The 24,294-nt window shown below is 44.8% G+C and overlaps 1 protein-coding gene across 2 annotated transcripts in view; it reads right to left on the bottom strand.

The window, feature by feature from the left end:
• PDE6H (phosphodiesterase 6H) overlaps nt 1-23,991 on the bottom strand; it is a gene marked incomplete at its 3' end in the record, with an annotated part of 169,828 nt that extends 145,837 nt beyond the window's left edge. Inside the window, exons 1-2 of one of the 2 annotated variants that reach the window (XM_082265075.1) lie at nt 23,950-23,991; nt 965-1,122 (exon numbers count right to left, since the gene is read on the bottom strand). The remainder of the gene's footprint in view (nt 1-964; nt 1,123-23,949) is intronic. The other variant, XM_082265074.1, reaches the window with a different exon arrangement.
• Between the last annotated feature and the right edge of the window lie 303 nt (nt 23,992-24,294).

The following is a 24,294-nucleotide window of genomic DNA, read 5'->3' as shown; positions in this document are numbered from 1 at the left end:
AAAGCGAGTTGGCCATTAATTTACAGAATAAACTCTTTTACATAATCGTTTTCATGATCATAATGATTGTTCGATAACATGCACAATATGAGTCCGAATATTATTTTTGTTTCAATTTAACCATACACATAAAAACTTTTGTAGAAACTATAAAAGTTTTCGCTATGGATCCATCGACATTAGCCGGGCACATGATCGAAATCGTCGGTAAACTTGTGTTCACTAACGGCACGATTTTTGAACAATCTTTCCTAAAACAACCATTTTCGGATGAAATTCTGTGCGTGTATGGCCAGCATAAGGGAAAAAAAACATCTATTTATCTATCCACTGTATATATATATATTTTTTTTAATATTGTATGTATATATATATATATATATATATATATATATGTGTGTGTATATGTATATATATATGTGTGTGTGTGTGTATATATATATATATATATATATATATATATATATATATATATATATATATATATATATATGTGTGTGTATATGTATATATATATGTGTGTATATGTATATGTATGTATATATATATATATATATATATACATACATATACATATACACATATATATATATATATATATATATATATATATATATATATACACACACACACACATATATATATACATATACACACACATATATATATATATATATATATATATATATATACATACACACACACACACACACACATATATATATATATATATATACACACACACATATATATATATATATATATATATACACACACAGTGATATATCTCACTATAGGCTGAGAATGGTAAATTAGAGAATAAGAATATGAATTGATAGAAGAATTAATAGAAGAATATGAATGAGAATATGAGGGTTTAAGCGGAGTCACGCTTTACATTTTTCCTCATCTAGGTGTAGCTAAAGTCCCCCTGAACCCCTTCTCCTCTGGGAACCCCTTTTACTCACCTTGTTTTAATGCCGCCGAGAATTCCAAAACTCAAGGCTCACTGCAGGCTGCTGGATTGTCTCTCACACACAGACAACCTGATGAGTGTCAGTACTAAAGAAAACCTCCCAACAGCCACCGGTCCAGTTCAGACCCTCCTTGATTGCTGATAGGCTAAACAGAGAGAGAGAAAGAGAAAAGCTGTTCAGCATAGAGGTCACGAGGCAGGCCCACCCATCCCACATGTGAGGAACTTTCAAGAATCAGGCTGCTGAGGATTACAGAGAACCTCAGACTAAGGCGAATTAAGAGGGATTTATGAGTTTAGCACAGCTGCAGTGTTTGCTGGAGATTACTGATTACCTTTATTGCCAATGGCTACTCTGTAACATGGGAATTCTAGAATTTGCAAGTCTGAGATCTTCAGTTAGAGTATTTAAGGACTCAAGGAGCTTACAATCGAAGGTACTTCTCTCACGTTCATACATACACATACTAGGACCAATTTAGACAGGAGATAATTACCCTACCAACATGAGTGTGGGAGGAAACTGGGGTATCCAGAGGAAACCCACGCAGGCAGAGGGAGAACATGCAAACTCCATGCAGGCAGTGCCATGGTTGGGATTTGGTGACCTTAGTGCTACAAGGCAGAAGTGCAAGCCACTAAGTCAGGAGTAAGTGGGAAAATGTCCCATTTGTCGAAGGATATGTGTAAGTGAAAAGCTGAATACCCATACAGGTAGATGTTTAGGTGAGTATCCAACTTTTAGAGGCAACTGTCGGTCAACTGTGGTGTCCCTGGACCTAGGTGGATCTTGGCGTAGTCTAGAGCAGTGGTTCCCAACCTGCAGGACCACAGCCTCCCCTCTTCTGGGTCTCTAGCAAACTTTAGATCCCTTAACCTCCCACAATGCCTCCTAACTCTTGTAGTGCCTCCCAATCTTCCACAACAGTCCACAGTGCTCCCAGCCTACTACAATGCCAGCCAGACTCCCATAGTGCCTCCTAGCTCCCATAGTGCCTCCCAACCTTCCATTGTGGCCCACAGTGCTACCAAGCATTTGATTCTACAGTGCTGCCCAGACTCCCGTAGTGCCTCCCACCCATCCCTAGCAGATCACAGTGCTCCTCACCCTCTTCAAGTGCCACCCAGACTCTTACAGTGCCTCCTAGCTCTTGTAGTGCCTCCCAACCTTCCATTGTGGCCCATAGTGCTTCTCAACTGCCTACAGTGCCACCCAGACTCCCACAGTGCCTCCTAACTCTCCATTGTGGACCACAGTGCTCCCCATCCTCCTACAGTGCCACCCAGACTCGCACAGTGCCTCCTAGTTTCGGAAGTGCCACCCAACAATCCATAGTGGTCCACAGTCTGCCCAACCTTCTACAGCGCCAACCAGACTCCCACAGTGCCTCCCAGCTCTCATAATCCCTCCCAACCTTAGATTGTGGCCCACAGTGCTTCTCAACCACCTACAGTGCCACCCAGACTCCCACAGTGCCTCCTAACTCTTCTATTGTGGACCACAGTGCTCCCCAACCTCCTACAGTGCCACCCAGACTCACACAGTGCCTCCTAGTTCCGTAAGTGCCACCCAACAATCCATAGTGGTCCACAGTGCTGCCAAACCTTCTACAGCGCCAACCAGACTCCCACAGTGCCTCCCAGCTCCCATAATCCCTCCAAATCTTCCATTGTGGCCTACAGTGCTACCCACCCTCCTCAAGTGCCACCCAGACTCCGACAGTGCCTCTGAGCTCCCATAGTTCCTGACAGCCTTACATTGGGGCCCACAGTTCCCCGCCCCAACTTCCTACAGTGCCACCCAGACTCCCACAGTGCTTTCTAGCTCACATAGAGCCTCCTAACCTTCCATAGTGGCCCACAGTGCTTCCCAAACTCCTACAGTGCCGCCCATATTCCCACAGTGCCTCCTAGCTGCCGTAGTGCCTCCAAACCATCCATAGTGGACCACAGTGCTCCCCAACCTCCTATAGTGCTGCCCAGACTTCCACAGTGTCTTCTAGTTCCATAGTGTCCATAGTGTCCCACAGTGCTCCCCAACCTCCTACAGTGCCACCCAGCCTCCAACAGTTTGCTGTAGAGCCTCCAGCTTTCCATAGTGCCTTCAGTGTGAAACAGTATATCGTATAATGCCCCCAACCTCTTTTCTTCTGAGCCCTCCCTAGGAACCTCATGCCCGACCGGCCTACCAAGTCTGATGCGTCTTCTAATTCACAAACCCCCCTCCACAGTAATGTCCAGCCCCATCTAGAACCTTCCAACATGTCAATACTTTTTGTATTCCCATACATTGTCTGTGTGAGTATAAATTGTATTCCTTGTAGTTGGGCATGAAAGGTTTTGGAAGACTTGACCAGGCCCTGGTCTTAGAAAGGATTAGAACCTTTAGTCTACAGTGCATTAAAAGGATGAGTGTCATAAAACCCAGATGAGTGCAGTAAGATTCTTTTTTCAATACAAGAGGTCAAAAAACCAACACACTTCAGGGGCTCAAACCTCCCCCTTCATCAGGGCTTGAATGTTTTTAGTAAATGTATATGGATACAGTAGTTGGAAAGTCCACGGATGATGAGATGAACAGTCTGGTGACCCCAAGGACTATCCTGTTATCTGTTGATTTTGTAACTATTGTCCATTGCCATTGTACTGTCAGCATTCAAGCCCTGATGAAGGGGGAGGTTTGAGCCCCTGAAGTGCGTTGGTTTTCTACCTCTTGTCATGAAAATAAAATCTTACCGGTCTCATTCACGTTTTGTGTCTCTCTCATCCCCTTATTGTAGCCCATCTGAGGAAGAATAATTCTAGAATGGTGCAAAGGACTGGAGACAGCTGTACCTGGCTGCAGAGCAGACGAGCAATACTACCCTCCCCGTCCACGGGTGGAAAGAAGACAAAGAAAAATCTTTAAATATCAACAGCGCCTACATTAAAATTAAATTCATTTGCAAAAGCAATGGAAAAAAAGTATATTGCAATCAATTATTGATAAGCGATAAAATCAGGAAGTGGCACACAAATAGAAGTAGACACCAACCCAATCACTGAAATCTTATCTGAGCTTTAGAATGTTCATGAAATTTTTCCGACGGTTACAATGTTGCAGGATTACATTTTATAATGAATGTTTTATAATGTTTAGGGCGTGACTCAGACCTGGATCTAGTACTGGGTGGGCTGTGACCCCCCAGATTTTAGTTGTAACCCCCCAAATGTCTGAGAGTACATCCACAATTCCATAGGACTTTACAGGGACTGTTAATGTAAATTGGGCTCTAATGGGGGCATTTGATGTAATGGGCCACTCTGAGGGGGCAATTGATGTAAGGGGGCTCTCTGAGGGGGGCAGTTGATGTAACGGGGCACTCTGATGGGGGCACTCTGTTATATCAACTGTTAGGGAAACACTCTGGGGGGCAATTGATGTAATAGGGCATGTGATGTAAGGGGGCATCTCAGGGGGGCAATTGACATAATAGAGGACTCTGATGTGGATAATTGATGTAAGGGGGCAATTGTAGTAGAGCACTATGACAGGGACAGTTGATGAAGCCATTGATGTGACTGGGCACTCTGAGGGGGACAATTGATGTAACGGGCACTTTGATGGGGGTAATTGATGTAAGGGGAACACTCTGAGGGGGGGGGAATTGATGTAACAGGGTATTCTTATGGGGGCAATTGATGTATGGGGAACACTCTGAGGGGGAGGGAATTGATGTAACAGGGCATTCTTATGGGGCAATTGATGTAAGGGGGGCACTCTGGGGGGGCAATTAATGTAATGAGGCATTCTGATGGGGGCAAATAATGTAAGGGAAACACTCTGGGGGGGGGCAATTGATGTAACAGGGCACTCTGATGGGGCAACTGATGTGAGTGGGCACTCTTAGAGTGTCCCCCTTACATCACTTTCCCCCATAAGATTGCCCACTCACATCAGTTGCCCCATCAGAATGCCCTGTTACATCAATTGCCCCCTCACAGTGTCCCCCTTACATCAATTGTCCCCATGAGGGGGGATATGATGTAAGGGGGCACTCTTAGTGGGCAATTGATGTAAAAGGGCACTTTGATGTGCGCAATGTAAGGGGGGACCCTTATAGGGACAATTGGTGTAAGAGGGGCATTCTGAGGGTTGCAATTGATGTAATAGAGGACTGTGATGGATACAGTTGATTTAAGGGGAACACTCTGAGGGGGCAATTGATGTGAGTGGGCACTCTTAAGGGGGAAATTGATGTAAGGGGGACACTCTGAGGGGGCAATTGATGTAAGGAGGCACTCTGAGGTGTTACCAGAGTGGAGGGATGGTGGGGGGGTCTGGGGGTATGATCAGAGTGGAGGGATCTGGTGGGGGATCTGGGGTGTTATCAGAGTAGAGGGATCTGGGGATGTGATCAGAGTGGTGGGATCTGGAGGTGTGATCAGAGTGGAGAGATGGGGGGATCGGGGTTGTGATAAGAGTGGAGAGATCTGGTAGGGGATCTGGGAGTGTGATCAGAGTGAAGGGATGGTGGGTGGTATCTGGAGGTGTGATAAAAGTGGAGGGATGGTGGGAGGTTACTGGGGGTGTGATCCAAGTGGAGGGATGGGGGAATATGGGGGTGTGATAAGAGTGGGGGGGGGGTCTGGTGGGGGAACTGGTGGTGGGATCAGAGTGGAGGGATGGGGGGATATGGGGGTGTGATAAGAGTGGGGGGGGGGTCTGGTGGGGGAACTGGTGGTGTGATCAGAGTGGAGGGATGGGGGGATCTGGGGGTGTGATAAGAGTGGAGAGATCTGGTGGGGGAATGGAGGGATGGTGAGGGGTTACTGGAGGTGTGATGAGAGTGGAGGGATAGGGGGGATATGGGGGTGTGATAAGAGTGGAGGGGTCTGGTGGGGGAATGGAGGGATGGTGGGTGGTATCTGGGGGTGTGATAAAAGGGGAGGGATGGTGGGGGGTTACTGGAGGTGCGATGAGAGTGGAGGGATAGGGGGGATATGGGGGTGTGATAAGAGTGGAGGGGTCTGGTGGGGGATCTGGTGGTGTGATCAGAATTGGAGGGATGGTGGTCGGGTATCTGGGGGTGTGATCAGAGTGGAGGGATGGGGGGGATCTGAGGGTGTGATAAGAGTGAAGAGATCTGGTGGGGGATCTGGGGGTGTGATCAGAGTGGAGGGATAGGGGGGATCTGAGGGTGTGATCAGAATTGGAGGGATGGTGGGGGGGTATCTGGGGGTGTGATCAGAGTGAAGGAATGGGGGGGGATCTGAGGGTGTGATAAGAGTGGAGAGATCTGGTGGTTGATCTGAGGGTGTGATAAGAGTGGAGAGATCTGGTGGTTGATCTGGGGGTGTGATCAGAGTGGAGGGATAGGGGGGATATGGGGGTGTGATCAGAGTGGAGGGATCTAGGGTGTGATAACAGTAGAGGGATCTGGTGGTACATACAAATCTTCATAGGCAACATTTTAAAAATTTCTACAGGTTACCAGCTTAGAGTTACAGAGAAGGTCTAGGGATAGAATTATTGCTATCGCAACGATTGCGGCGATTCCTCACATGTGTGGTTTTAAACAACGTTTACATATATAGGCGCGACTTGCGTATGTGTTTGCTTCTGCGCGCAAGCTCAGAGGGACGGGATGCTTTATTTATTTATTTATTTATTTTACACTGTCCCTTTTAAAAAAAATGTTTTTGTTCACTTTTATTCCTATTACAAGGAATGTAAAGATCCCCTGTAATAGAAATAATCAGGACAGGACCTCTTTATTGTGAGATCTGGGGTCAAAAAGACCTCACATCTCACATCTACACTCAAAAGCAATAAAAAAAAAAAAAAGTCATCATGAAAAAAATGATCTCTTTAAGGCCGTTGGGAGGAAGTGACGTATGATGTTCTATCCGGTCCTCCAAGGCCATAGAGTGGAGTGGGGGGCCAACTTGCCCTCACTCGACTTTCTGCCTAGGAGGGTAAAGGACCGGATCGTTTTCCCCACTACCGATGGCTACAGTAAGTGGGGAAAACAACCGGGAAGCTGGGGGGGGGGGAGTTGAATCCACCGCTGGGACCACGTTTATGCTAAAGCAGACCACCCGCCGATTAAAAAAATACTGGGGTTTTGGCAGCTGTCCGCTATCTGCTGCTATAACCCCGGTATTTAATGGTATTTACCGTCAAAGTAGCAACATAAATACGTGGCGGGCGGTGCATAAGTGATTAAGGTGGTAATTAAACTCACTTGGTGCCTTATATAAGTAAATAAATAAATGTGTGGATAAATAAAGTGATTATTAAATTAATAAATTAAATTAGATTAATAAATTAATTGCAGCTGCTATGTAAAGTGCGGGTGCTAGTGATGAAAAAGAAGTGATCACAATAGTGATAACTATAGCGCTTGCAGTGTCCCCTAGTGGGAAAAAAATATATAACTAACAATAGTGCTAAACTTATATATATATGAAGCTCTCAAATAAATACACTGATAAATAGGTAGTAAATAAATAAGCAGATAAATAAATAGACCACTTATAAATATTGTCCTTCACAGTGTGCAGTGATAAAAAACTTTCAATGTGCCAAAAAGATAATATAATAATAAATCATAAAAGTCCAAAAAAAAAAAAAAAAAAAAAAGGTGACTAAAGTGCTGGTGCTTGTTGCTTGATTTCTTGGTGCTTCCTTCACCGTGAATAATAAATGAAATGCCCACTCACCAGATGCTGTGGGTTCTATATGTCTTACGACATTAGAACCATCTATGCTTAAAGAGGAAGTAAACCCTCCTCAGGAAGTTGTACCTATAGGTAAGCCTATGATAAGGCTTACCTATAGGTACTGTAAATATCTCCTAAACATGTACGGTTTAGGAGATATTTACCTTTAATGCATCCAGTGACGTCACTGGCGCATGCGCTCTGAAGGAACGGCTGATCGTACCGTTCCTTCAGAGCCCCGTGCCGTGACCGTCGGCTCCTGCGCGCGTGCGCAGGAGTGACGTCACCGCGGCTCCGGCCAATCCGATGGCCGGATGCCGCGATCCCGGAAGACGGGCGACTGAACATGTCGCTCGTCATACAGGTAAGAGAGCGGCACGGCGGGGGCTCGTTCTAAGGTAAGTATTTCATAATGAGCTAGTATGCGATGCATACTAGCTCATTATGTCTTTCTCTTGCAGGTTGTAAAAGAAAAAAAAATTTTTTTAACGAGTTTACAACCTCTTTAATAGGAGATCCTTCCCGGTTCGGATAGCTCTCCCTGGGTCTGTGCAGCCACTACGGGTTGGACTTCCACCTTCGGGTATGTCTCCTCCAGCCACGATCCCAACCTTGGAATGTGCCCCACCTGCAAGTCACCTCCAATCACAAACCGTGACGGGGAAATAAAAAGCGGATAGTGTGACGGTGAAGGAAGCACCAAGAAATCAAGCAACAAGCACCAGCACTTTAGTCACCTTTTTTTTTTTTTTTTTTTGGACTTTTATGATTTATTATTATATTATCTTTTTGGCACATTGAAAGTTTTTTATCATTGTACACTGTGAAGGACAATATTTATAAGTGGTCTATTTATTTATCTGCTTATTTATTTACTACCTATTTATCAGTGTATTTATTTGAGAGCATCATATATATATAAGTTTAGCACTATTGTTAGTTATATATTTTTTTCCCACTAGGGGACACTGCAAGCGCTATAGTTATCACTATTGTGGTGCCTTATATGCATTATATCAGCCTCAGTAATAATATATGTCCTGGTTTAAAGGGATGAGGTGGCAGCCCTATGGTCAATATGGCTCTTCACAGGTACTAAATGGCCACCTGCAGTCTTCAGGAGACGCACTGAGCGGAGGTATTCATGGGTCAGTCAGGCCTATCATTGTACTCACACCTCCACCTCTAGGGGTGTCAGTATTATGATCTACTTTTATATTGCATCACAGTATTTATCAGTCAATGTTTTGCTGTACTGTACAGTGAGGAGGAAAAAGTATTGGATCCCCTGCTGATTTTGTACATTTGCCCCCTGACAAAGAAATGATCAGTCTATAATTTTATTGATCGGTTTATTTTACCAGTGAGAGACGGAATAACAACAAAAATATCCAGAAAAACGCATTTCAAAAAAGTTATAAATTGATTTGCATTTTAATGAGTGAAATAAATATTTGACCCCCTATCAATCAGCAGATTTCTGGCTCCCGGGTGTCTTCTATACAGGTAACAAGCTAAGATTAGGGGGACTCTCTTAAAGGGAGTGCTCCTAATCTCAGCTTGTTACCTGTATAAAAGTCACCTGTCCACAGAAGCAACCAATCAGATTCCAATCTCTCCACCATGGCCAAGACCAAAGAGCTGTCCAAGGATGTCAGGGAGAAGATTGGAGACCTACACAAGGCTGGAATGGCTACAAGACCATCGCCAAGCAGCTTGGTGAGACGGTGACAACAGTAGGTTGGAAGAAACACAAAATAACTGTCAGTCTCCCTCGGTCTGGGGCTCCATGGAAGATCTCACCTCATGGAGGATCAATGATGATGGAGAGCGGTGAGGAATCAGCCCAGAACTACACGGGAGAATCTTCTCAATGATCTCAGCTGGGACCATCGTCACCAAGAGTACAATTGGTAACACACTACCCCATGGAGGACTGAAATCCTGCAGCACCCGCAAGGTCCCCCTGCTCAGGAAATCACATGGTACAGCCCGTCTGATGTTTGCTAATGAACATCTGAATGATTCAGAGGAGAACTGGGTGAAAGTGTTGTGGTCAGATGAGACCAAAATCAAGCTCTTTGGCATCAACTCAACTCACCACCATCTAACATGGAGGTGGAAACATTATTGTTTGGGGGTGTTTTTCTGCTAAGGGGACAACTTCACCGCATCAAAGGGACGATGGATGGGACCATGTACCTTCTAATCTTGGGTGAGAACCTCCTTCCCTCAGCCAGAACACTGAAGATGGGTCATGGATGGGTCTTCCAGCATGACAATGACCCAAAACATATCGCCAAGGCAACAAAGGAGCGGCTCAAGAAGAAGCACATTATGGTCCTGGAGTAGCCTAGTCAGTCTCCCGACATTAATCCTATAGAAAATATGTGGAGGGAGCTGAAGGTTTGAGTTACCAAACGTCAGCCTCCAAACCTTCATGGCTTGGAGAGGATCTGCAAAGAGGAGTGGGACAAAATCCCTTCTGAGATGTGTGCAAACCTGATCACTTCCCCAGAGTAGTACAGTGTTTCTATGGTAACATTATATTGTTCTGGTCACAGGGTGTTAAAAAATAAAAATCGGGAAAAAAAAGAAAAAAGTTGTAATAAAAAAAAAATGTGTAAAACATTTAAAAAAAATTATATATATACAGTGGGTACAGAAAGTATTCAGACCCCCTTAAATTTTTCACTCTTTGTTATATTGCAGCCATTTGCTAAAATCATTTAAGTTCATTCTTCTTCCTCATGAATGTACACATAGCACCCCATACTGACAGAAAAACACAGAATTGTTGACATTGTTGCAGATTTATTAAAAAAGAAAAACTGAAATATCACATGGTCCTAAGTATTCAGACCCTTTGCTCAGTATTTAGTAGAAGCCCCCTTTTGATCTAATACAGCCAGGAGTCTTTTTGGGAAAGATGCAACAAGTCTTTCACACCTGGATTTGGGGATCCTCTGCCATTCCTCCTTGCAGATCCTCTCCAGTTCTGTCAGGTTGGATGGTAAACGTTGGTGGACAGCCATTTTTAGGTCTCTCCAGAGATGCTCAATTGGGTTTAAGTCAGGGCTCTGGCTGGGCCATTCAAGAACAGTCACGGAGTTGTTGTGAAGCCACTCCTTCGTTATTTTAGCTGTGTGCTTAGGGTCATTGTCTTGTTGGAAGGTAAACCTTCGGCCCAGTCTGAGGTCCAGAGCACTCTGGAGAAGGTTTTTCTCCAGGATATCCCTGTACTTGGCCGCATTCATCTTTCCCTCGATTGCAACCAGTCGTCCTGTCCCTGCAGCTGAAAAACACCCCCACAGCATGATGCTACCACCACCATGCTTCACTGTTGGGACTGTATTGGACAGGTGATGAGCAGTGCCTGGTTTTCTCCACACATACCGCTTAGAATTAAGGCCAAAAAGTTCTATTTTGGTCTCATCAGACCAGAGAATCTTATTTCTCACCATCTTGGAGTCCCTCAGGTGTTTTTTAGCAAACTCCATGCGGGCTTTCATGTGTCTTACACTGAGGAGAGGCTTCCATCGGGCCACTCTGCCATAAAGCCCCGACTGGTTGAGGGCTGCAGTGATGGTTGACTTTCTACAACTTTCTCCCATCTCCTGACTGCATCTCTGGAGCTCAGCCACAGTGATCTTTGGGTTCTTCTTTACCTCTCTCACCAAGGCTCTTCTCCCCCGATAGCTCAGTTTGGCCGGACGGCCAGCTCTAGGAAGGGTTCTGTTCATCCCAAACGTCTTCCATTTGAGCATTATGGAGGCCACTGTGCTCTTAGGAACTTTAAGTGCAGCAGAAATCTTTTTGTAACCTTGGCCAGATCTGTGCCTTGCCACAATTCTGTCTCTGAGCTCTTCAGGCAGTTCCTTTGACCTCATGATTCTCATTTGCTCTGACATGCATTGTGATCTGGAAGGTCTTATATAGACAGGTGTGTGGCTTTCCTAATCAAGTCCAATCAGTATAATCAAACACAGCTGGACTCAAATGAAGGTGTAGAACCATCTCAAGGATGATCAGAAGAAATGGAAAGCACCTGAGTTAAATATATGAGTGTCACAGCAAAGGGTCTGAATACTTAGGACCATGTGATATTTCAGTTTTTCTTTTTTAATAAATCTGCAACAATGTCAACAATTCTGTGCTTTTCTGTCAGTATGGGGTGCTATGTGTACATTCATGAGGAAGAAGAATGAACTTAAATGATTTTAGCAAATGGCTGCAATATAACAAAGAGAAAAAAATTTAAGGGGGTCTGAATACTTTCCGTACCCACTGTATATATATATATATATATTATAATATATATATATATATATATATATATATATATATATATATATATATATATATATACAGTATATATATATATTTTTTTCAGTACTGTCACCAGTCAGTGTTCCTGATCACTGCCACACTAGTTATATGATGATGCTGTGCTGCACTGGTGACAGTATGTAAAAAAAAACAAAAAAAAACCTGTAAATTGTTTTCATTTTAATTTATTTTTATTTATTCATTTTTCAAAAAATTATGACAAAAAATTACAATTTCAAAAAACTCGCCATGCCTCCTACTAAATATTCTGGACTGTCTACTTTCTAAAAAGGGGTCAGTTGGGGGATATTTGTACTGTCCTGACATTTGTGGGCCTCAACCCCACTGATCACCTTTGGGATCATTTGAAAAACCGACTGAAAATAAAGTCTTTTTGGTGCCAAACGTGGGGCCAACATCTGAGCAAGGTCTTCTCATCCAACATCAGTACCTGACCTCACAAATCTGCAAATTCCTACAGACACCCTCCAAAATCTTATGGAAAGCCTTCCCAGAAGAGCGGATGATGTCATAGCTACAAAGGAGGACATCTCCATATTAACTGCTTGCCGATCAAAGTGACGTAGGACCACGTCGCTCGCCTGAGAGCCTCTAGGGGGCGAGCGCGCGCCGCCGGAGGCGCGCTCCCCCCCCGCTTGTTCCCTAACAAGTCCGCGCGTGTGACCGGCGGACCCGATGTCCGCCGGTCACTCGCGATCTCCCTGTACAGAGGGAGAAAGGCAGGCGGTGATGTAAACAAAGCCGTCTGTCATTCTCCCCTGTGTAACTGCAGAGATCATACCATCCTGCTATGTAGGATCGTATGTCTCTGTGGTTACATCACTAGCCACACCCCTTTACAGTTAGAAACACGCCCCTAGGGACACACTTAAACCCTGAATCACCAATAAAGTTAACCCCTTCCCTGCCAGTGTCATTTTTACAGTAACAGTGCATATGTATAGCACTGATTACTGTAATAATGTCACTGGTACCCCCAAAAGTGTCAAAAATGTCAGTCAAGGGTCCGATCTGTCCACCGCAATGTCGCAGTCCCACAAAACAAATCGCAGATCGCCGCCATTACTTGTTAAAAAAAAACACCAACAATGACAGAAATCTTTCCCTTAGTCAGTAAACGCAATAACTTTTGCGCAAACCAATCAAAATACGCTTATTGCGATTTTTTTTTTTTACCAAACATGGGTAGCAGAAAACAAATTTGCCAAAAATTTTAAAAAATTTTGATTTTTACATTTTTTTGGGCAATTTCATATAAAAAATGTGAAAAATATTGTTATTTTTTCAAAATTGTCGCTCTTTTTTTGTTTATAGCGCAAAAAGTAAAAATCGCACAGGTGATCAAATACCACCAAAAGAAAGCTCTATTTGTGGGAAAAAAAGGACGTCGCACAGTGTCGCACGACCGCGCAATTGTTCGTTAAAGTCAAACAGTGTTGAATCGCAAAATAGGCCCTGGTCAGGAAGGGGGTAAAATCTTCCGGGGCTAAAGTGGTTAATGGCCATGGCTTTGGAGTGGGGAGGTGTGATGGTCAGGGGTTCGCAGACTTATGGCAATCACAGTGTGTTTTACTGATGTGTACAGAGGGAAAGGAAGTGGTTTGTAGAAGACGGAAACAGAAAAGTGACAAAGGAGCAACAAAACAATACAGAAGATCTATGGCACAATTTCAGGCTAGTCAGCAAAAACATCTACGTTGTTTCAACTACTCAGGTTCAAAGCAGGGGCTTAACCGCTTGCCGACCACCGCAAGTACATATACTGCGGCGGTCAGCCCCGTGCAGGTAAAGTGACGAATGGGTACGTCACTCGACTGCGAGCAAATAGGGGGCGAGCGCGCACCGCCGGTGGTGCGCTCCCGTCCCCGCTAGCTCACTGTGATCCCCGTGCATGTGACCGGCGGACCCGATGTCCGCCGGTCACTCGCGATCATCTGGTACAGAGGGAGAAAGGCAGGCGGCTAATGTAAACAAAGCCGCCTGTCATTCTCCCCTGTGTAACAGCAGAGATCATACGGTCCTGCTATGTAGGATCATATATCTCTGTAGTTACACAAACAGCCACATCCCATAACATTTAGAAGCACGCCCCTAGGGACACATTTAACCCCTGCATCTCCAATAAAGTTAACTCCTTCCCTGCCAGTGTCATTTTTACAGTAACAGTGCATATGTATAGCACTGATTACTGCAGTAATGTCACTGATACCCCCAAAAATGTCAGTCAAGGGTCCGAACTGTCCGCCGCAATGTCGCAGTCCCACAAAAAAAAAAATTGCAGATCGCCGACATTACTCGTTAAAAAAAAACAATAAAAATGACAAAAATCTTTCCCTTAGTTAGTAAACGTAATAACTTTTGCGCAAACCAATCAAAATACGCTTATTGCGATTTTTTTTACCAAAAATATGTAGCAGAAAACAAATTGGCCTAAAATGTTAAAAATTTTGATTTTTACATTTTTTGGGGGAATTTCATATAAAAAAAAAATTGAAAAATATTGTTATTTTTGCAAAATTGTCGCTCTTTTTTTGTTTATAGCGCAAAAAGTAAAAATCGCACAGGTGATCAAATACCACCAAAAGAAAGCTCTGTTTGTGGGAAAAAAAAGGACGTCAAATTTGTTTAGGTACAGCGTCGAACGACCGCGCAATTATCAGTTAAAGTCACACAGTGCCAAATCTCAAAATAGGGCCTGGTCAGGAAGGGGGTAAAATCTTCCGGGGTTTAAGTGGTTAACTTTCATATATTTGCAAATACATGTGGAAGTCACACTGCTGTACCCAGGGATTTTTTTCTCAGGAACTCCCCCTTTCCCATTCACCCCCTGTCACCATCCCTACCCACCCCTGTGCACTGTTCCTTGGTTCCTCTCCCAGGACCATTCCTTTTAGAGAATACAGAACCATGTAACATTCGTAGGACTAAGTCCTTTGTATGGAACACGTCAATAACAAGAAAGCAGTAAAATAGATCCCCTGCAGCCAGCAACAATAGATACCCCAAGAAACAATGGGCCAGCTGCAACAAAAGACCCCCCCCCCCCCAGCAACAATATTCCCCTTGCCTCAACAACCAATCTCCCCACAGCCATCATCAATGGACCCATCCCTGAACAGTAGATCCCTCCCAGCAACAACTGACCCCCCAGGAACATTAGAGACTCACCCCCATCAACAATAGTCCTGCCACCTGCAACAGAAGACCCCCCCCCTACAAAAAGAGATCCCCCTTCAGCAACAATAGATACCCCAAGAAACAATGGGCCACATGCAACAAAATACCCCCCCAGCAACAATATTCCCCTTGCCTCAACAACCAATCACCCCACAGCCATCATCAATGGACCCCTCCCTGAACAGTAGATCCCTCCCAGCAACAAATGACCACCCAGGAACATTAGACACTCACCCCCATCAACAATAGTCCTGCCACCTGCAACAGAAGACCCCCCCCTACAAAAAGAGATCCCCCTATCCCCCTTCAGCAACAATAGATACCCCAAGAAACAATGGGCCACATGCAACAAAATACCCGCCCTCACCCCCCCCCCCCCCCCCAGCCATCAACAACCAATCTCCCCACAGCCATCATCAATGGACCCCTCCCTGAACAGTAGATCCCTCCCAGCAACAACTGACCACCCAGGAACATTAGAGACTCACCCCCATCAACAATAGTCCTGCCACCTGCAACAGAAGACCCCCCCTACAAAAAGAGATCCCCCTTCAGCAACAATAGATACCTCAAGAAACAATGGGCCACATGCAACAAAATACCCCCCCCCCCCAGCAACAATATTCCCCTTGCCTCAACAACCAATCTCCCCCACAGCCATCATCAATGGACTCCTCCCTGAACAGTAGATCCCTCCCAGCAACAACTGACCCCCCAGGAACATAAGAGACTCACCCCCATCAACAATAGTCCTGCCACCAGCAACAGAAGACCCTCCCCTGCAAAAAGAGATCCCCTCCAGCAACAATGGATCCCACAGCAGCCAGCATCAACAGACCCTCCAGCACACCCCGGCACCCCTTGCCATTACATACATTCAGTGTTGGAGGTGCCGGAACGGCGTTCCCCCTGAAAAAAATCCTTGGCTGTACCAAGGCTCCTCTAATAAGTGCGGTCCCTTATCATAAACTCTGTTATATCCACCTAATGACCGCCCACCCGCATTGTACTGTGGACAGGCGGCCGCTGTATGCCAAGCGATGTACTGGTACATCGCTGCCTACTTTGGGGTTTAGAATGCTTGCATGCGTGCCCCCCAGCTGGTTCCTGCTTTGATTGTACACAGTGGGAGTCTATCAGCAAGTCCAAGCCAATAGTTTACGTCCAGAATCTGCTGATTGGCTGTGTCCAATCATAGCCCAGAGCTCTGTGTTGAAATTCAGCACAGAGCTCTGTACACAGGGAACGATCCATCAGTTTCTCATCCCTGCAAAGCAGGGAGGAGAAATAAAGAGATCATTAGTAAAAGCAGCACACAGTGCACTCATTACATACAGTTAGGCAGATATTGAACCCTTTGGTCTCCCTAGATGTTAACCCCTTCCCAGCCAGTGTCATTAGTACAGTGACAGTGCGGATTTTTAGTACTGATCACTGTAATACTGCCACTGGTGATGTCACCGGCAGTTAGTTCCCCCAGTGTCAGATTTTCCGCCCAAATTTCACTTTCCCATTATAAGTTGCTGATTGCAGCCATTAGGAGAATTAAAAAAATAATTACATTATATATACACACCATAGCTTGTAGGCGTGGTTAACTTTTACGCAAACCAATTAATGTACTAATTAAAGTAATAAGCATGTTATACTTACCTGCTCTGTAGAACAGCCCCAATCCTCTTCTCGTGGGGGTCTCCTGCTGACGCTCCTGGACCCTCTCCTCCCTGACGTATGCCCCCATAGCAAGCTGCTTTCTATGGGGGCACCCCACTCTCTCCTCACTGGCTGTGATTGACAGCAGCAGGAGCCATTGAATACTTATACTAAATAGTAATAATAAAAAAAAGAAGAAGAAATACTAAACATAATTTAATACTAAAGATAAATAATAAATACCAAATATTAAATATTAGGGCTTAAATATTAAATACCAAATATTAGGGTTTAAAAAAAAATATATATATATATCTATATCACTTCCTTCCCGCCTCCTCTAAGTAATTTGTTATTTAATATTTAATTTTGTTTAGTATTTCTTATTATTTTTTTTTTTTATCATGACTATTTAGTATGAGTATTCACTTCCTTCCCGCATCCTCTAAGTCAGCTCTGCAACATGTTCCTTGCTCGATGAAGCGGCGGTGTTGTAAAAGATTCCCGCGGCGGTGCGTCCCACCTCAGCCCCTCCTCCTCTCAGTCAGCTGTTTTTACGTCTTAAAATTTCATTGGACCTGGAAAATTTCTTGTGCGCATGCGCACCGGGGCTCGCACCAGCTGGTTGTGACGGAGCGTCACCAGAAGTGACGAGGGTCCGGAATTTTCACAGGTCCGACGAAATTTTAGAACACCGGCAGCTAAAAGATTGCAATGGTGCACAATGGAAAGCTGTGACTTTGTGTAACTAAAAGGCGGACTTCATCCACACGCCGGCTTGCATACAATATTTTGGGAATTTTTAGGCATTTTGCCAAGGCACCCCTGAAGAAAGTTTGGGGTCCAATCTGTCCAACGCAATGTCGCAGTCCTGCTAAAAAAAAAAAAAAAATACCAGATTGCCGCCATTACTAGTAAAAAAAAAAGGCACCCCAGGTTGAAAAAGGCAGGACTAGAGATCCCCTGATTTTTTTTTTAGTGATTGATGTCAGATGAATTGCATTGTATCTCTTTTCCTCATAGTAAGATACATTGTACACATTGTTGCATCTGTTTCTAGCTAAATACACACATCAGCTTCAACTGGTTTACTTTGCCAATAATTTCCGATGTGTGTCTGCACCAATTCCACCAAAGCAACAATGGCAGCTGCTCTGATCGCTTTGAAACTTGCAAAAAGGGGAAGGAACACATGGGTAAGGCATTCATGTTTGCACAATAACATGAAAATCCCCGGCACCCTTCCAACTGGGAAGCAAACAAAAAAAAAAACTAACTAAACTGTTTCAGCTACTCAGGTTACAATGCTGACGAGACTGAAAGTGTGCCACCAGTGTGGATTGGTTTGTATATTGCTCTGCCCATCCGCACCTCTCCATTTTATCTTCTAGTTCCGAAACAGATCAGAGCAGCTGCCATAGGCGTGCACAGGAGGTGTGCCAGGTGTGCCTGGGCACGCCCTATTCACTATGTGCGTTGCCGATTCCCCCTACTTCCAGGGCTCCCCAAGGGGTGGGCAGGAGGGACGGCTGCCCTGGGCACAATGGTTTATTGCAGGGACAGGGGCACCATGACCCTAACCCTAAGGGAAAGGGGGGGAGGGGTGCAATTTGGAATCTTTTCCCTGGGAGCTGGATGACCTTGTCCCGGCACTGACTCCCCCACTCTGCAGTGCTTCTGGCTTTTTCTCCTCTCCCCACGGCTGCTATTTGGGATGTTTTAGGATGGAGAGCGGGGGAAGGGGGCTAGTAAATCCTTTTCTAAATGAACACAGTGAGCACACTCACTTACTATGTTCATCATAACTGAAGCATAGCACACAGTGTTTACTATGCTTCAGTTTGTGATTGAAAAGGAAGCCACTCAGCACAGAGCACTTCCCATGCATTCAGCTGAGGCATGAGTGTTTGAGCTTTGGGGTGCACAACCTAATGCAATACGCTGCGCACACCTACGGCAGCTGCCATCGTTGCTTTTTTTCATGCGCAACAATAGTCACCGTCAGGGCTGCTGTTAGAAATCGTGCGACCCCATACAGACTACCTATCAGCCCCCCCAAGAAAATATTAAAGATATATTTAGCTAAAATTACCACAAAATCACTATTAGCAAACACAAATATAACAAAACTCGCATAATTCCTGCTAAATCTAAAAAAAAAAAAAACTATGTTAAATAAAATTGAAGATGAGATGAGAAAAATATCCAGGCTGGGCAGTTGGAGCTCAGTGATCAGAGAGACAGAGAGAGAGAAACAAAGTTACAAATAAACTCCTGAGTAGAGATAACATTAGAGCCAGTGCTGGGAGGGGGGCCCACACAGGGAGGGGATTAGTGAAGGGAGGACTGTTTCTTTCTCAGCAGATAAAAGCTGATAGCAGGGAGAGGGACAGATCAGATTCAGGTGCTGGAGGAATATTTCTGTATTTGTTGTCCATCGCTAATCCCCCTCTCTGTGTGGGCCCCCCTGTGTGCTCGGGCCCCCTACAAGAGGGCTGGTGGTCCCCCCCTATCAGCGGCCCTGGTCACTGTACCCCCCCCCCCCATGTTCCTTCCTGTGTCTGACATTGCACCAAGAAATGCATATATGAAGGAGCAGAAAACTAAAAGATAAGAGTCCCAATTCATTTATTGATGTGTTAAAGGCAGCCAATGTGTTTCAGTACTTCCCCTTCATCAGGGATACAATGAAACATAATATAATGTAAAAATAATTGTGACTGATAAAATCATGAGCCTAACATTATCAAAACATCATGAATAACATATTGTATGTATGAGGATATGATGTACAGTATCTCACAAAAGTAAGTACACCCCTCACATTTTTGTAAATATTTTATTCTATCTTTTCATGTGACAACACTGAAGAAATGACACTTTGCTACAATGTAAAGTAGTGAGTGTACAGCTTGTATAAGCGCCGGTTCACATACACGCGACGCTACTTCCCGGGGCGACCTCCGAGATCGCGGTGCGAGCAGCGCGCCGCGACCTCGGAGCGGCCGCCACGGACTTCATAACATTGAAGTCTATGGCGGTCGCCTCCTGGTCGCCCCAAAGAAGCTCCGGACCCTTTTTCTAAGTCGGAGCGACTTGTGTCGCTCCTATTAGAACGGGTCCGCAGCTTCCCTATGGGAGGCGACCTGCGGCGACCTGTGAGGCGACCAGGTCGCCTCACAGGTCGCCTTAGTGTGAACGGGGGCTCACAGTGTAAATTTGCTGTCCCCTCAAAATAACTCAACACACAGCCATTAATGTCTAAACCACTGGCAACAAAAGTGAGTACACCCCTAAGGGACAATGTCCAAATTGGGCCCAATTAGCCATTTTCCCTCCCCGGTGTCATGTGACTCGTTAGTGTTACAAGGTCTCAGGTGTGAATGTGGGGCAGGTGTGTTAAATTTGGTGTTATCGCTCTCACTCTCTCATACTGGTCACTGGAAGTTCAACATGGCACCTCATGGCAAAGAACTCTCTGAGGATGTGATAAAAGAATTGTTGCTCTACATAAAGATGGCCTAGGCTATAAGAAGATTGCCAAGACCCTGAAACTGAGCTGCAGCATGGTGGCCAAGACCATACAGCGGTTTAACAAGACAGGTTCCACTCAGAACAGGCCTCGCCATGGTCGACCAAAGGAGTTGAGTGCCGTGCTCAGCGTCATATCCAGAGGTTGTCTTTGAAAAATAGACGTATGAGTGCTGCCAGCATTGCTGCAGAGGTTGAAGGGGTGGGGGAGGGGTCAGCCTGTCAGTGCTCAGACCATACGCCGCACACTGCATCAAATTGGTCTGCATGGCTGTCATCCCAGAAGGAAGACTCTTCTAAAGATGAGGCACAAGAAAGCCGGCAAACAGTATGCTGAAGACAAGCAGACTAAGGACATGGGTTACTGGAACCATCTCCTGTGGTCTGATGAGACCAAGATAAACTTATTTGGTTCAGATGGTGTCAAGCGTGTGTGGGGGCAACCATTGGGGATGCCTGGAGTAGTATAAGAAGTGTGGAGAGAAAGAGAGAGATAGAGATATAAAATACATCCATTATATCTCTATTTCACAGAACAGGTCAAAAGAAAAAGTCAACGCAGTTTGGGGCAGGATGGGGTATACAGTGATGTATTTAGGTTTTGTGCTGCCCTAGGCCTGATTAAACTCGTTCACCCCCTAATTTAAATATGACCCACCCCTTCCTCCCACGGCCACACCCCTTCCTGTTTAAGAACCCCCCCCCCTGTTATCTGCAAACCACACCCTTTCCTCTTAAGCCTTCACCAATGCAGCAGCTGGTGTGAATGGACCCTAAGCTGAGAAGTTTTGTTGAGAAGCTTTTGCTTGCTTCAAGTAGGTTTTCCATATCTATGCAAATCGATTGGAATGCAAAATCTGCATAAAGGACAGTAAAATGGAGGTCAGAAGGAGGCAAGTGCACCTGGCAATGAATTCTGAATGATCACTGAAACATCCCAAACTGTTGTCAGAACAAATGCCAGTGTTGAGTGATAACAAAAGCCCTTCCAGTGGTGGAAGTTCTCCTATTCACCTGCTAAAATACCCCTAAATGACATCACATTGGGCCAGCAGATAGGATTGGGCTGAATCCATATTTGTGGATCATTGGACATACAATGCTGATCTGAGAACACCGGTACCGCTCTTGGCTGTCAGTGCCACTTATCCCAGGAGGAACACTGGGGATGGGGACCTGCCCAACAGATCCATTTGAAGGTGGTCATGTGACATTCATAAATCAGTTTAATAGTCAAAGCATTAGGACTCAATCAGGCCAAAAATTACCCCAAAAATTGTCAACGCACAGACTGAAAGATCTTTTACCTGTCTATGTTAAATTACAATACATTTTGCTAAAAAAAAAAAAAAAAAAACAGGATTAACTGGCATTAAGATGTTCCTATACAGAAAAACCTAGGACAAATCAGCAGGTTGCAAAAACCATGAGCAAAAAAAGTATATGTTCCAGCTTTACTTCTCATCCAGAAGACTACAAAAGCCCGGTATGCCACAGAGGAGGATAGGCAGCTAAGACCTGTTGCCAGTGCCACACTTACTATTATTGGCAGCCGCCAGTTTTGTTTAGTGCGGCCTCCAGTCATTGGCCGCCGGCCAGTATTATCATACTGGCAGCAGAGCGGCCGCTTTATGGGGGCACCAGACTAATTTTCCTCCGAGGCTCTGCCACCTGACCCACTCCAGCCCATAAGACTGGCAAGTGGTGGGGACTCTTTTTGTGCAGGAGCCAGGAGGAGGCTGTTTTTTCATGCGGGGGTGGCTTTTTTGACGACCCCCTGCAAAGTGCCGCCCTAGGCCTGGGCCTTGTTGAACTAGGCCAAGATACAGCATTGGGGGTATACACACTACGGTGGGAAGTATGGAGGACCTGAAACGCGCTGGATTTTTCTTTGACCTCCTGTCATGCAAAACAAAAATTTGAATGACTAATTTTTTTCTGTGGAACTCTCATTTCACCCTGACTTTAAAGGGAAGGAAGGAAGGAATAAATGAAGGAAGGAAGGAAGTACAATTATCAATAGGGGAATGTAGGGAATGAAAGAAAGAGAAACTTTAGGGAAAAAACAAAGGAAGGAAGGAAGAAAGGAACTAGGAGTTTCAGTGGAGGAAGGTAGGAGATACTTCAGCTAAGGATGGAAGGAAGGGCGAAAGGAACAGCGAAAGGAAAGGCGGAAGGAAAGACAGAAGGAAAGAAGGAATGAAGGAACTAGGAGTTTCAGTGGAGGAAGGTAAGGAAGGAAGGAGACACTTCAGGGAAGGAAGGAAGCAACTAGACGTTTCAGTGGAGGAAGATAAGAAAGAAAGGAGAGACTTCAACAAAGCAAAGGAAGGAAGGAAGGAAGGAACGAACGAACTAGAAGTTTCAGTAGAGGAAGGTAAGGAAGGAAGGAAGGAGAGACTTCAGCAAAGGAAGGAAAGGACGGAAGAAAGGAAGCAAGGAAGGAAGGAACTGGAGGTTTCAGTGGAAGAAGATAAGGAAGGGAGGAGACAATTCAGCAAAGGAAGGAAAGGATGGACAGAAGGAAGGAACTAGAAGTTTCAGTGGAGGGAAGGAAGGAGAGATTTAAGCAAAGGAAAGAAAGGAACGAAATAGAAGTTTCGGTAGAGGAAGGGAAGGAAGGAAGGAAGGAAGGAAGGAAGGAAGGAAGGAAGGAAGGAAGGAAGGAAGGAAGGAAGGAAGGAAGAAGAGACTTCAGCAAAGGAAGGAAAGGACGGGAGGAAGGAAGCAAGGAAGGAAGGAACTAGAAGTTTCAATAGAGGAAGATAAGGAAGGAAGGAACTAGAAGTTTCAGTAGAGGAAGATCAGGAAGGAAGGAGAGACTTCATCAAAGGAAGGAAAGGATGGAAGGAAGCAAGCAAGGAAGGAAGGAACCATACGTTTTAGTGGAAGAAGATAAGGAAGGAAGGAGACAATTCAGCAAAGGAAGGAAAGGATGGAAGGAAGCAAGGAACTAGAAGTTTCAGTGGAGGGAAGGAAGGAAGCAAGGAAGGAACTAGAAGTTTCAGTGGAGGGAAGGAAGGAAGGGAGGAAGTAGAAGTTTCAGTAGAAGAAAGGAAGGAACCTGAAGGAAGGTAGGAAGGAAGGAACCAATGAACGAATGAACTAGAAGATTCATTGGAGGAAGGTAAAAAAGGAAGGAAGGAGACACTTCAGCAAAGGACAGGAAGAAGGAAGGAAATAGAAATGCTAGAGGAAGAACAGCAAAGATTTATATGTATATTACATTACCAGGATGACTTCTTGATAACGCTTCACTTGAGTCAATCAATCAACTGAAAACCCCAATAGACAGTGGTCGCTGGTCGGTATGATTGGAGCCCTAACCACGTTCCTGTACATGGACAGATCCCAGGCTTGTCACATCACAGGTGATTTATAACAGAGAACTTTCCATAAAACTATATTCTATAGAAAGAAAATCCAGGAAGTTTCTTGAGCGTTTCTGCGCCTGACACTAAAGAGGATTCCACATTGGACCTCTCAGGGCTTCTTTTAATCCCAATTCCTTCACTTTAATATCATTTATTTCACATACATCCCGGGGAGATACTCACAGTTCTGCACTTGGCTGCTCGCAGGGTTCTATCACAGCTCCTTCTCATCCCATAGAAGTACTCTGAGAAGTTTAAGTAGATTAGGTGAAGATTATCTCTGCTAAACTATTAAGAATCCCAGGCTTTGCTGACCTCTGACAGATGGAGCCATGAGGAGGGGACCAAACAAAGGCTAGAACGCCGGCCACCATTATGGAGCTCACACCTCCCAAACATCAACTCCATGTTGTTTACGTATGATGATGTCACCAAATTCCAGGACAGTATATCCCAATCATGACCTATTAGTGTTAGTAATCTGCAACAGAGAAAGATCACGTTCCTTGATGTTTTTAGACCAGACTG

The sequence above is a fragment of the Pelophylax lessonae genome (assembly GCF_965119305.1).
Source record: "Pelophylax lessonae genome assembly, chromosome: 8".
NCBI lineage: Eukaryota > Metazoa > Chordata > Amphibia > Anura > Ranidae > Pelophylax > Pelophylax lessonae.
Note: the sequence above shows the minus strand (reverse complement) of the source record. Positions and strands in the feature narration are given on the sequence as shown.